The 15,334-nt window shown below is 43.2% G+C and overlaps 1 long non-coding RNA gene across 1 annotated transcript; it reads left to right on the top strand.

The window, feature by feature from the left end:
* The first annotated feature begins 379 nt into the window (after window positions 1-379).
* On the top strand, window positions 380-15,010 carry LOC143838910 (uncharacterized). Its single transcript, XR_013231468.1, has 5 exons — window positions 380-411; window positions 2,150-2,167; window positions 4,794-4,820; window positions 7,507-7,539; window positions 14,977-15,010. It is a non-coding gene; the product is annotated as an uncharacterized LOC143838910 (long non-coding RNA).
* Window positions 15,011-15,334: the final 324 nt, after the last annotated feature.

Genomic DNA, 15,334 nt, shown 5'->3' with positions numbered 1-15,334 from the left:
CACACAACTGTTCATCAGGATCTGGCAGGGTCCTTGTCAATACTGAACCAGCCAAATCAAGTCCAGATCAATTTGGGCATCTGTCAATTAGCTGATGTAAACAGACAGAATTTTTGATTAGGCTGTGGTAAAAAGTATAGAATGGTAATGGGCAAGTAGGTTCGGGTTAAACCCAAAAGTACAAGAATGAGTACTGAATTGCCCATCCCTGTTCTATATCATTAATACATCTTAAATAGAAAATTGGTGAATAAATACATAAATAATGTAAGTGAACAAATGGAAACATGTGGTCATGGAACTTGAAATCTACATGAAAAATAAGACACTGATCCTTGAGTTTCTGTTTCATATTCTCATACTATTCTTATCTCTTTTTAGTGCAAAACACTTTGTCCTGAATCTCATACTGTGAGTATAACTAAATACTGTCTGTTTAAGGAAATATAAAGATGTGCTCAGGGTATGTAAAGAAAGAAAAAAGGATACGGTATGTCTTCGGTTGGGGATTGTTCTAATTAAAACGTGGGTGAGAGTGAAGAAAAGAGGGAGAGCAGATTGGAACCTGATGTGCAGGATAGAGTGATAATTATGGCAGAGAGGAGGTGAAAATAGGAGAGAATAAAAGACTGACTTTTCTGCACCTGGACCAGTGTGCTGAGCTGCATCATGCAGGTTCCCCCAGCTCCACCTGCTTCCACGGTGGGGTGCATTATCCATCTTAGGTTTGTGTTCATGCATGGGAGCTGGGGCAGTGAAGTGCTGTGGGGCAGTGGGGGCATTGAGTTTTTTGTTTCCGAATGCAGTATTGTATTGGGACACAATACCATCTTCCTAAACAAAAAAAATGCCCCAGGCCACTCCATCACACTGCACACCACGGTGGAGCTAACTGCGGTATTTTTTGCGACTTACTTGAGGCCGTGGCAGGGGGGTGGGAGATGACCTCAGCCCGGCGGCCCAGCTCTATCCTTCCAGACAGCCCAGGCCTGACATAGGCACCACTGCTGCACGGGGCAGAAAGGGAACGTGGATATATCTGCATTCTCTTGCTCCGGTCAAAGGAGGGCCTGGGTCAACTGAGGTCTGGGATGGCCCCAGCCCAGCACCGACATTGGCATAACTGGGAATTTGCCCTACCACCAGATGAGAGGTGAGTTGGGGCAGATTCCTGAAGTGGAAAAGACCACTGACACATAACCACTGGCATTGCCTTATCTTATTGTGGGATAAAGTCAAACATTGAGCCGGTTTGGGATAGCAAGCAGCAATTTAGTGCAGTTAAGCAACCAGGCAGCTTTTTCTAGAAAGGGGAGTCTCGCAATCAGCAATGCTGCCTGAAAACTTCAAGTCACAATAAGGTTCTCACACAAGACAAAATCAGGTGACCCTCTGCACATGAAACCATCAGTTCCCCTCTGGCAACACAAGGAAGAGCTGATGAGTTGTGATTATATAGAGATCTCTGGCAAATGGCGGAGACAAAGATTTCTTTGAATGATTTGATGTGAATGCATTGGCCACTTTCGTCTTTATTCTGGAGACTTCGACACACATTAGGAGAGAAAGAGAAAGGTGATTTTCACTCAATCAGGTGGGCATTCATTTGCATTCTTCTTCCTTAGAATCTTTGAAAATACTCTTTATTTCCTATGTAAATACATAGACGGCTGGGGGACATGGTCATTCTCTCCTAAATGGAATATTGAGGCAATATTAAGGACCCTGTGGTCCTTATGCAATGCAGAATCTGAAATGGTCTGAATTTTTTTCCCATGCACATGCTGAGTAACAAACAAAGTAACTCTGGCTTTAGAGAGATCATTTTTATTATTAACATTTAAATTAAACCGTACAATGTATCATTGTAGTGCAAGAAGTTCCCACAGGGGACTCCAAATGGGTCCAAGGCAATGGAAGTAAACTTGGTGTAGTGGTTAGGAGTGCAGGCTTCTAATCTGGCAAGCCACCAGCAAGAGAAGCTTAATATTTCTAATATTTGTCATATATTTGGTGCAACAAAAGGTAAACTCTGCTGACTGCACTTTTGAAAAGAAAAAAAACAGGCTTTAGTTTAGCCTCCGAAAGCTCTTGACAATAATGGGCAAATAACATTTCATTTCTTTGTGTTATCTTTCCTTGTTTTTAGGGGAAGCAAGGATTCTTGGTAAGTGTTTTAAACACTGGTTGGTTTAATATCCCTCCGCTGCGAGCGGTAAAAGTCGCTTTCTAAAATGAATGCATGATTTGTTCATCAAATAGCCATTCCTTGATTTGGGCTAGCTAGGTTTGGGGCAACTCCTTGGGTACCAATGCTTGGTAAGTATTTTGAAAGCATGACGAGTTGTACAATCCTCTGTTGACCGTGGTAAAATTTGGGAAATGGAGTAGGCAATAGCTGGACGAAGAGAGAATAAGACATTGAATAGGTTTAGTATTGCTTGGAAGGGGTTACCATTTTCTTTAAAAAAAAAACCCACCAACAAGGATTCTCGTCACCTATTGTGGAACATCTACATAAGGGATAAGAATCCTTGACCCCTGTCCACTCCCTCTTCCCCCAACCCCCTCTCCTGTTCCCTACCTGTGTGTGTGGTTCCTGGGTGTGCCGGCTAGAGCAGCAGTTGGGGCCTACGCTGAGGCATGCTCTCCACCGCAATCTCCGCCAGTCTCCCAAGGCTTTTCCCACCTTCCAGAGCATGGGAGCAGCCTCGGAAACCTAGAGGAGGCAGTGCCAGCCCAGCGAATCCCAGCTCTGAGGCTCACTTGCCACTGCCGCCATTGCACCCTTGCATCCAGACACCTTGACGTGCTGCTGCATGTCATTTTCCTGTGCCCTTCCTTTGGCTCCCGCTCCTTCATCCATCAATGAGCAGCCCCAGCGAGTCAGAGCCTTCTTTTATTGGCCATTAGAGATCTGTCTGGTTGTAATTTCATGTTGGCAGCAGCTGCCACCACCTTTATAGTTATTATCCTCTACTCCCCTTTCTCATGGTAAATTTGAAAACTACACTTTTTATCCACTCATCTTGGGTTTCCTCTGTGTGCATGCATGGCTTCTGCGTTGTGTCAGTTGTACTGTGGTTAGGTCTACCACCCTGCTTCAGAATTTGAGTGGTCCCACAGGCTGAAGAAGGTTTGGGGCCCATCTCTTTGTGGCCTCTTTCACTTCCATTCTAAACACCTTTAGAAAAATTCTCAGGGGAAAAAAATGCCTTACCTTGAACCAGGCAAAGATTGACTGATCTTCCTCATAATTTTCCTTTGCCTCCAAAACCAAAAAACTACCCATCCCGAAGCATACTTTCCTTTACCCTAACCCTAACTTGAGAACTTAACCAATTGCAAAATCCTATTGTTTACATATCTTCCTCATAATTTCCCTTTAAGTTTCCTATATTATGGAATCATTATGGTTCTATTTATTATTTGCTCGTTACACTTATAGCCCATCACTCCCAGGGCTCTGGCTCATGGCGGGTAACATCATGAAACCCTGCAATAAAATCTCAATAAAACAAGTAAATAAATGATCCCTCCCTGGTAGTGAAAAGTTCTAACTCCCCCGCCCCTCCATCCCACTCAATGGACTGCCACCAACTGAGTCACTTGTCTCAGGGAACAGTTACGGTAGAAATTAAGAACATAAAGGGTGAACAAAGAGAGAAAAGTGAGCTACTCCAAATGTTTTAAGCCAGGCTTATTAACATAGGATATTGGGAGAGTCATCCCACAAGGCATGCATGCACTGCAATTGGAAAATTAGGCTTATCCTAGAGATGGGTCAAGCAGGGACAATTCTAGCATTAAATCTCCACAAAGGATAGTATAGGAGTTAGGGATTTGGAAGGCTCTGAAAGTGTTTTAAAAAAAACAGATCGACCGTTTATGCACTGGAAGTTTCATGCCAGGCTGCAGGCTGGAGTTTTAGTCGTGGCAGGTTGCCCACCTCTTCCTGCATCCACACGGGGGAGTATTTGGCCCGGTGCTCTTCATCTGCCCCCAATTTTTGCTCCTGCACGGGAGCTGGGGCAGTGAAGTTCCCAGTGCATAAATGGTCATCCTGAAGCATAGAGAAGCTTTATCCTGAAGCACAGAGAATTTTGAGGGAATGTAAACATTTATACTCATGAAATTACCAATATATTGGCCTTAGATCAATAGTACTTGAATGTAATTTGGGCAATGCGTGGCCCTGCTTAAACCAGGTCACTCTGTTGATCAGGCCAAGCAGATGGACTTCTGACAGCCAGTTCTCTTTCTGGTCTTCCTGCCCTCCCTCAGTTCTGGTCCTCCTGCCCCCCCCCCCCCCGCCCCCAGGGCCTTGACAGCATCTCTAATCAAACCTTTTCTTGATGCCAGGCATATTTTTTTGGTTCTTGTTCATATGGTTATGTGGATCTCTTCTGAGAAAACATAGAAGAGTTGATGTTTTGTGCTTCTTTGGGCATCTCTTGCAAGGGAAACATTCAGGAAATATCGGGCAGGCTTGTAATTTGAAAGTGTTGCTGCTTATACAATTAATTATTTTCCTCTCTTTTTTTCATGAGACGATAGGAGAAATTCACAGCGGGAAGTAAACTTGGTCAACCAGCAGCCTGTTAAATTTATCCTAGATATGTAAACTTTTGGCCACTCTCTTTCCTCCATCAAGTAGTAATGAACACATGGAAACATGGGGGGGGGGCATGATGTTTTACTTCTACATTAAAAGTAATGCACTGATCCTGCAGACATTTCCTTTTCATGTGGTCATCATGTTCATAAAATCACGTTATTCTTATCTATTTTAGTGTGAATTACTGTGTCCTCCTAAAACTGTGAGTATTCCCAAATAAATGTTGTTTAAGGAAACATAAGCATAAGAGCCTCTTGTGGCGCAGAGTGGTAAGGCAGCTGTCTGAAAGCTCTGACCATGAGGCTGGGAGTTCAATCCCAGCAGCCGGCTCAAGGTTGACTCAGCCTTCCATCCTTCCGAGGTGGGTAAAATGAGTACCCAGCTTGCTGGGGGGTAAACGGTAATGACTGGGGAAGGCACTGGCAAACCACCCAGTATTGAGCCTGCCATGAAAACGCTAGAGGGTGTCACCCCAAGGGTCAGACATGACTCGGTACTTGCACAGGGGATACCTTTACCTTTACCTTTAAGCATGTGTCCAGGTGCATGAAGAATAAAAAGGGCAGGGTTAGTTTCAGGCAAGGGTGATTATTAAGTTGACGATGAGGGTGAGGGATAGAGAGGGAGAGCTCTACACCAATGGATTCCATAGTAATTATGTAGGTGGTCTGTAGATACTTTGATGCTGGTCAATGACCATAATAAGTAATCAATCTAGTGCATAGTAATTGGAAACTGATACATCAGATAAAGTAACAGATTCTAAGGCTAAGTGGAGGGGAAGAATCGGGAACAGAGTAAAAGATTAACATATAGCCATTGGCATTGCCTTGTTTTATTGTCAGATGTGCCATCTGTCAATTCCAAAATATGAAAGACAGTGATCCACTGGCAAAGACCCTCCCTTCAATCTCTGCAACTTTTGAAAAGAACATATCTGTGTTAGCCGCTGAAAGCTACAGGCAATATTGTGTCTGTGCTTGGATAGGAGGGGGGAATGAGTTCATGTCACTATTAACATTTTATTTATTTATTTTCAAAATTTGCCTTTTGTACCACCCCTCACGATGACCTTGCGGCGCATTATACGTTGTACGAGTAAGAACAAAATGAACACTGGACCATTTTTAACAGTGAGGACAAATCATAAGATTCAGTCAACAGCAAACAAATTGGAGGCAGTGAACAGTTAATGAACCTCCACCCTTAAAAGAGGACAGGCCAAGAGCTTTGGGACAATGGAACAGTAGAGTTGCATGACAGGGATGTGTTCCACATGAGGGATTCTAGGATCAGGCCGAATTCCTGCTTCCTGATGATGTTAGTGCCAGTCCAGGGCGGCCCTCAGTTGACCCATTGTAAGGGAACACAGATAAATCTACGTTCCCATTTTTGCGGAGGGACTGATCACGGCATATGTCAGGCCTGGGCTGCTCAGAAGAGGGACATTTGGGCTGTCCTAGCCTGGCTTCTCCCCACCCTTGCCCACGATACTGTATTGTTAAAAAAAAAAATTAACGTCCCAGGCAGCTATGCTGCTTTGTGGAGCCTGGGGCATTTTTTAAAATGTATAGTCAAGTCAAACTTTATTGCACTACACCATAGGCCAGAATTTTAAAAGAATTTTCAAATGTATAGGTAAAGGTAAAGGTAAAGGTATCCTCTGTGCAAGCACCGAGTCATGTCTGACCCTTGGGGTGATGCCCTCCAGCGTTTTCTTGGCAGACTCAATACGGGGTGGTTTGCCAGTGCCTTCCCCAGTCATTACCATTTACCCCCCAGAAAGCTGGGTACTCATTTTACCGACCTCGGAAGGATGGAAGGCTGAGTCAACCTCGAGCCGGCTGCTGGGATTGAACTCCCAGCCTCATGGTAAGAGATTCAGACAGCATGTCGCTACCTTACCACTTTACACCACAGGAGGCTCTAAAAATGTATAAGAACATGATATTGCATTGTTGTGCAATCACAGATTCTTACAATTTTTTTAAAAAAGGTCCACAACTCCCTGCAGCATGGTAGAACCTCATCACTCCAGTTGCCTCATGCTGGAGCACAAATTTGGGATAGACAGCATGCAGTTGGCCAAATTCTCCCCCGTACAGTACTGGGAATAATCAAGGTGAACTTTCCCAAGCCAGAAACCAGTTGGCAGCAAAGCACAATGCCTCCCATGAGGTAATGGTCCAGAAGTAAAGAAGAAGAGTTGGTTCTTATATGTTGCTTTTCTCTACCTGAAGCTTACAGTCGCCCTCCCTTTCCTCTCCCCACAACAGACACCCAATGAGGGAGGTGAGGCTGAGAGTATCCTGATATTACTGCTCAGTCAAAGCAGCTTTATCAGCACTGTGGTGAGCTCAAGGTCTGTTTAGCCTAGAGAGGAGATGACTGAGAGGGGATCTGATAACCATCTTCAAGTATTTAAAAGGGTGCCATATCGAGGATGAAGCAGAATTGTTCACTCTTGTCCCAGAGGGACAGACTAGAACTAATGGGATGAAATTAATTCAAAATAAATTCCATCTAAACATCCGGAAGAAGTTTGTGACAGTTAGAGCGGTTTCTCAGTGGAACTAGCTTCCTCGGGAGGTGGTGGGATCTCCATCTTTGGAGATTTTTAAACAGAGGTTGGATAGCCATCTGACAGAGAGGCTGATTCTGTGAAGGCTGAAGGGGGCAGCAGGTTACAGTGGATGAGCGATTGGGATGTGAGTGTCCTGCATAGTGCAGGGGGTTGGACTAAAAGACCCATCAGGTACCTTCCATGATTCTATGATTCTATGACTCTATCCCATCCTTAATATTAAAGCTCTAACACTCCTGTGAGAAAGAGACCAATGTTCATAATTCACAGTTTCTATGCTCTTGATCTTCATATCTCTTTTTAGACTGAAGCATCAACTACTGCTCAACCAAAGTCTGTGAGTATTTTTAAATCAATGATATTTAAGATTCAATCTCATGAACACATGGAGCTGCCTTCTTCAAGTCCTACTTAAACAGGCAGTGCCTCTCTAGTGTTTTAGGCTTAGGTCTACTGAGCCCTGCTACCTAATCCTGTAGCCTAGAGATACCAGGAATAGAACCTTGGACCTTTTTCATGTGAAACAGCTGCTCTAATACTGAGCCATGAATGATTTTCAAGCTGGTGATGGCAAATAACAGATCATTCTACTGTAAAACAGTTTCTCAAACTTCCAAATCATCCAAACAAAATTTTTTCGTTTTCAGTCTCTTTGTCAGTAATATAAGATAAATATAAAATGTAAATTGTAATACTAAAATAAAAATGAAAATACCTTTAACTTTTATCAATCAATCCTCTCTAAATGAATTCTTATCAATGAGGAATATGTATCAGAAGAATATAAACCTTAAAAAATCATAAATCATATTGTGTAAATCCATACGATATACAATCTTAACACAGCCCGTGGCGCCGCGGTCTAATTAAAGCTGTAAGGGCTGTGAAGGCGGGATGTGTCCGGGATGAGGAAGGGTGCCGATTGGCCCCTTCCTCTGGACAGACCATCGGAGGGACCAATCGGCAGGCGCGAAGCCCCTGCCGATTGGTCCTTCCGATTCCCCGCCAGAGCAACTGCGAGCCGCGCATTGCCGGCGGCCAGATGCATCAGGAGCACCTCTCACCGCATCAGGCTGGCGGGCAGGGAGGCCCCGCAAGCCGCCCTGCGCCTGGCTGCCAGGGACTGCCTTCGCGCGACAGAAGTGCTGCTGTCCGCCACCACTCCTCAAACGGCGGCCCTGGCAACAATGGCGCTGGCCGCGCACACGGGACTCCCACCGCCTCTGGTGACAGTGGCTGGCTCCGGCACGGGCCGTGGCCAACACGCTGGACACGACGCCGCCATGACATCCACCAATTTGCCTCTCTACACCGACGCCTCAGGTACACCGCCGCCAGCTACACAGCCACACAAGCCCCCAGCCAATGTGGGACGCCCTCGGCCAAGCCCATCCAAAGCCTCCGGACCGCGCCCGACCGCTCCCAGCCCACACAGCCACCCCCCAAGCCCCCATTGCCGTCCTAGCGCCCGCTGTATTTAACCTGCAGTGGGCTTAATTACTAGTTATGTAATAAACCTCTAATCATTTCATTAAATTCTACCTACTTAATCCTATGGTGATACATATATGGTTTACTCTCCAAATAGTTCTATAGAATACAACAGAGGTCTGGTAAAAATATCAAAATAATGTCAAAATAAATATTGTTATCAAATCACATTTTGAATTTGAAATGTAACAACATCCATAATAAACTTAACTACAAGTATACTGTAAATGCTCTTTAGTAGTGACCTGAAGAATAGAAGGGTATTTTGCACTATGTAATAAAAGCCACTCCATCAGTTAACAGAATGGTTTTTCTGTCACATGCCTCTTTTAGGCCCATTATGCATGGCCGCCGAAATGGCGATTTCGGGTCACATGGAAAACGCGGAGGGGGAAGACGTGATGCACACCGGTTATGCACGGGGCGGGGCGCGATGGTGGCAAAACCCAGAGTAACCGATTATGCACACGGCGATCCCGGCACCGCTTCTGGTTGCGCCCTGGTCACCCGGAAGCTGTGCTTTCTTCTGCATTTCATGAACGCGGCTTTTTCGGTGGCATGCACCGAAGCTGCAGCCAGTTGCAGCCGGCACTGTGCATTATCGGTGATTTTAGTCGCCGCCATTCCACCCCGAATGTGCACTAAAACCCCCGTGCATAATGGGTCAATAAGAAACCTGTTTAAATTACATACAGTTTTTTTTAATTTACATACAGTTTTTATTACAGGAAGCAAGTCAAATCCATCATGTTGTCTAACCCAGTGGTCCCCAATCCCCGGTCTGGGAACCAGTACCGGTCCGTAGATCAGTCGGTACTGGGCCGCGGCTACCCCTCATCCTCCTCCCAGCTGCTGCCTCAGGGGCTGCCTTCCACTCTGCCACTGGTTCACCTTTGGTGCTCTCCAGTGGCCACCATAGCTGGGGCTCCCCCTTGGCATGGCACTGCGCAGCTGCTGCTGGCAGCAACCCCCAGCAGGTGGCGGGAAGTCAGGGGCACCAGCAGGAAAGCAAGTGGAGCAGGGGCTCAAGCGGTGGTGATGTCCCTCAGCAAAAGTCTACCCCCCCCCCAGGCCTCAGTAAAATTGTCAAGCGTTGACCGGTCCCCGGTGATTAAAATGTTGGGGACCACTAATCTAACCCATTGGGTTATAAGCTTAAAAATCCATTCTGTCCCTCTTTGTAATAAAGCTTTCTGAATGTTTGACATTTCTAAACCCTGTTGTTGTATCTGTTCAATGCCACTAAATTTCAACTGATCCCATTATTAATCATTATGAATCAGTTCATAAATTGTAATACATCTGGTGTAATCTATTTAATTTGGTGTTCTTGTCCTAAGATTTATATTGGTATGTCCACATGTGCTTTGAAGACACAAATATTAGAACACATGTCCAGATTAAAAGATGATGTTATTGAGGCCCCCCTCACTCAAATTTTTCTGGATGCTAATCACTCTTGGGTTCAGTTGAAATTTACAGTGGAATAAACTGTTATTTGCCATTGCCCACTTGAAAATCTTTTTTTGCATGGATTACAGCTGATGGGTCTTCATCTTTTGTTCTAATTCTGAAATCAGTTATGTTTAAGATTCAGACTCATGAAGCTGCCTTCTACAAAATCTAACCATTGGCCTATCAAGGCCTACTGAGACAGGCAGTGCCTCTCCAATGTCTTAGGTTGATGTCAACGAAGCCCTGCTACCTAATCCTGTAGCCTAGAGATACCAGGAACTGAACCTTGGACCTTTTTAATGCCAAGCAGCTGCTCTAATACTGAGCCACAGCATCTCACCATAGTGACGAAAGTTAAAAATATTCCATCCTTGATATTAAAGCTAAGACAATCCTGTGAGAAAGAGACCAATTAACATAATTCACAGTTTCTATGCTCTTGATCTTCATATCTCTTTTTAGACTGAAGCATCAACTACTGCTCAACCGAAGCCTGTGAGTATTCTTAAATCAATGATAGTCTCATGAACACATGGAGCTGCCTTCTACAAAATTTAACTATTGGCCTGTCAAGGCCTCCTCAGACAGGCAGTGCCTCTCCAATGTCTTAGGCTGCGGTCTTCTGAGCCCTGCTACCTAATCCTGTAGCCTAGTGATAACAGGAACTGAACCTTGGAAGTTTTCATGCCTAGCAGCCACTCTAATACGGAGCCAGAAATGATTTTCAATTTGGTGATGGCAAATAACTCCTAGGTATTTTTTCATTTCAGTATATTTGTCAGTGATATGAGACACTCTAAATATAAAACGTAAATTGTAATACTAAAATAAAAATGAAAGTACCTTTAACTTTTATCAATCAATCCTCTTTAAATGAATTCTATCAACGATGAACATGTATCAGAAGAATATAAACCTTAAAAAATCGTAAATCATATTGTGTAAATCCATACGATATACTATTATGTAATAAACTTATATTTATTTCATTAAATTCTACCTACCTAATCCTATGGTGATATGTATATGGTTCACTCTCCAAATAGTTCTATGGTATACATACAGAGGTCTGGTAGAAACGTCAAAATAATGTCAAAATAATTATTGTTGTCAAATCACTTAATGTATTTTGAATTTGAAATGTAACAGCAACATCCATAACAAACATACCTACAACTATAGTGTAAATGGTCCTTAGTAGTGACCCTTTAGTAGTATTCCCTTCAAGGATCGCTGCCTTGTTGTGGAAAGGGGACTTGCATAGCTCAGTGAAGCTATAAGCTATGCCATGCAGGGCCACCCAAAATGGAAAGATCATAACAGAGAGCTCTAACAAAAGGTGATCCACTGGAGAAGGAAATGGCAAACCACTCCAGTATCTCTGCCATGAAAACTCTATGGACAGTTCCAAAAGGCAAAATGATATGACGCTGGAAGATGAGCCCCTCAGGTTGGAAGGTGTCCAATATGCTATAGGGGATGAGCAGACGGCTAGTATGAGTAGATCCAGAATGAATGAAGCGACTGGGCAAAAGCCGAAAGGATGCTCAATTGTGGAGGTAACTGGAGGTGAAAAGACAGTCTGATGCTGTAAAGATTTTCATTCTATGTAAACGTCCTAAAATGTTTTATGTAAACCGCCCAGAGCTGTAGGGAAGGGCGGTATAAATAACTAAATAACTAAATAACTAAATAACTAAATAACTAAATAACTAAATAACTAAATAACTAAATAACTAAATAACTAAATAACTAAATAACTAAATAACTAAATAACTAAATAACTAAATAACTAAATAAATAAATAAATAAATAAATAAATAAATAAATAAATAAATAAATAAATAAATAAATACTATAGGAACCTGGAACATGAGATCCATCAATCAAGGCAAGCTGGACATGGTCCAACAAGAGATGACAAGACTGAACATCGACATTTTAGGAAGCAGTGAACTAAAATGGAGAGAAATGGGTGAATTTAATTCAGGTGGCCATCAGGTATACTACTGTGGACAAGAATCTCTCAGAAGAAATGGAGTAGCCTTCATAATCAATAAGAGAGTAGGAAAAGCAGTCTTGGGATACAATCCCCAAAATGACAGAATGATCTCAGTTCGAATCCAAGGCAAACCATTCAACATCACAGTGATCCAGGTCTATGCCCCAACCACTGCTGCTGAAGAGGATGAAGTTGACCAGTTCTATAAAGCCCTACAACACCTTCTAGAAGCAACACCAAAAAATGATGTGCTTATCATCATGGGGGATTAGAATGCTAAAGTAGGAAGCCAAAAGATAACCAGGATAACAGGCAAATTTGGTCTTGGAGTACAAAATGAAGCAGGGCACAGGCTGGTAGAATTTTGTCAAGAAAATACAATGGTCACAGCAAACAACCCAAGAGACGACTCTACACATGGACATCACCAGATGGTCAACACAGAAATCAGGTTGACTATGTGTTCTGCAGCCAAAGATGGAGAAGTTCTATACAGTCAGTAAAAACAAGATCTTCATATCTCTTTTTAGACTGAAGCATCAACTACTGCTCAACCGAAGTCTGTGAGTATTCTTAAATCAATGATATTTAAGATTCAGTCTCATGAACACATGGAGCTGCCTTCTACAAAATTTAACCATTGGCCTGTCAAGGCCTGCTCAGACAGGCAGTGCCTCTCCAATGTCTTAGGTTGATGTCAACGAAGCCCTGCTACCTAATCCTGTAGCCTAGAGATACCAGGAACTGAACCTTGGACTTTTTAATGCCAAGCAGTTGCTCTAATACTGAGCCACAGCATCTCACCATAGTGACAGAAGTTGAAAATATTCCATCCTTGATATAAAAGCTAAGACAATCCTGTGAGAAAGAGACCAATTAACATAATTCACAGTTTCTATGCTCTTGATCTTCATATCTCTTTTTAGACTGAAGCATCAACTACTGCTCAACCGAAGCCTGTGAGTATTCTTAAATCAATGATATTTAAGATTCAGTCTCATGAACACATGGAGCTGCCTTCTACAAAATTTAACCATTGGCCTGTCAAGGCCTCCTCCTCTCCAATGTCTTAGGCTGAGGTCTTCTGAGCCCTGCTGTAGTTCACTTCACTAACAGGAATTGAACCTTGGAAGACTGAACATCGACATTTTAGGAATCAGTGAACTAAAATGGAGAGAAATGGGTGAATTTAATTCAGATGACCATCAGGTATACTAATGTGGACAAGAATCTCACAGAAGAAATGGAGTAGCCTTCATAATCAATAAGAGAGTAGAAAAAGCAGTCTTGGGATACAATCCCCAAAACCAGTGGTCTGCAACCTTTTACAGGCTTACCCAGCCGCGCATGCACGGCCACGTACGCACAATGCGCCTATGTGGCCAGGCCACGCAAGCGCACATGTGCCATGTGCACCCGAAAACGCGCATGTGGAAAGTTCCATGCATGCGTGTTTTTGCTGCATTCCACGTGCGCCGCCCCGCTTCCCTCTCCCCTGCCTCCCACAGTCAGAAGCTTGCCGGGCTGCAAGCTTGCAACCTGAGAAATTTCTTACTGCGGGGGGGGGGGGGGGCAGGGAGAGGGAGCCGCGGCCCGGTGTCGGGCTGTGGCCCGGTTCTTGGGGACCACTGCCCAAAATGCCAGAATTATCTCAGTTCAAATCCAAGGCAAACCATTCAGCATCACATTCAACATCACAGTGCTGCCTGAGAAACTGGGGGGAGGCATATAAAGACGAAGAAGAGTTGCACCAAAGAGTGCACCGTGCTCATGTTCTTCATATCTATTTCAGCCTGAAGCAGTAACTCCTGCTCCATAAGGAATCTGTGAGTATTCTGAAATCAAAATTGGTAAACATAAGCATGAGAAATCACTGTATTGTGGAATCCTCAGAGAGACACACATCTTGCTGTGCAGATGCAGACAAAACGTGAGGCGCAGAAACTGCCAGAACACAGCCCCTTTAAGAAAACTGCAAAGACAAGCTCTCATGTGGCAATAAACAATCACATAACTTAATTTTACAGCCGCACAAGATTTGCCTAGCCATCTCCCATTATAAGGAGCTACCTGTACTGAGGAATTCCAAATGGCAGGTGATTAATCACCTGAGAGTCTTATTAAAGATGAACCACGATTCAATAGACCTCCTAGAGATAGATACAAAGCCTATAATAAATCACCATTGATTTCTTCATCAGAATAGATACTGACTGACTTTTTTGCACATGCCTAGTTTGTATTACTATACAGTGGTTTTATAGTCAGGATTGGGGAAAGTTTTCCAGAAATGTGTTGCTTCGTACTTTGAGAATTGCATCTGCATCATTATTTGCCTAAGGATCCAATATGGTGTTTTCCATAGTTTTCCAGCTATTTAAGTCTACGTCTGGATCCTCTTCTAAAATTTCCTGTAATTTTTCAGCAAGATGCAAAAGGTCTTTTATTAAGTAGTTTATATCCATGGTCAAAAAGTCGGCATTTTTTCTCCTTAAAGTAACAAACATACTCAGAAACAATGGAAAGACAAACCAGCACTCTGAAGTTCATTATTAACAAATAAAACCATATCTTGTTTAGAAGCACCCAACATAATTCACCAGGAAAACATGCTACGAACACTGATATTGTTTCTGTTCATAGACAGTATGTAGAAGAATATGCTTTTGGGAGGAATAAATTTTGGGAGGAATAAATTTCAAAAGGCACACAATAATTATGATCAATAAATTCACTATATGGCATGTGCGTTTGACTACATTTCCCCCCATATCCCAATGATCATTTTGCAGCGATCGTTGAAATCTTCTCGTTTCTGTATTTCAGGGCTAGGATCACCAAGCTCACACTGAACCAGAGGTGAATATTGCTTTGTCATCATCTCCTTTCATGTATCATCTCCTTTCATGTATCTCAGAAATTTACCTTCGAAACCCATTTTAAAACAATGTTCCAAGATCACGAGAGATGATGGAAAACACAAAAATTAGGACCATTTGGCATTCCAGACATTAGGGAGAATATGCGAACCTCAGAAAAAAAGCAAAAGAGGACACATCCAGTCTGCATCCTATATATCGAGGAAACAGCTTGCTTTATTTATATGGAGAATTTGCTGATTGTGGAATCATCTTTAATTTAATGGATGGGCCATGCTGCTCTGTCCCACTAGATGCTTCTGGAA

The sequence above is a fragment of the Paroedura picta genome, chromosome 5 (assembly GCF_049243985.1).
Source record: "Paroedura picta isolate Pp20150507F chromosome 5, Ppicta_v3.0, whole genome shotgun sequence".
Lineage (NCBI taxonomy): Eukaryota > Metazoa > Chordata > Lepidosauria > Squamata > Gekkonidae > Paroedura > Paroedura picta.
Note: the sequence above shows the minus strand (reverse complement) of the source record. Positions and strands in the feature narration are given on the sequence as shown.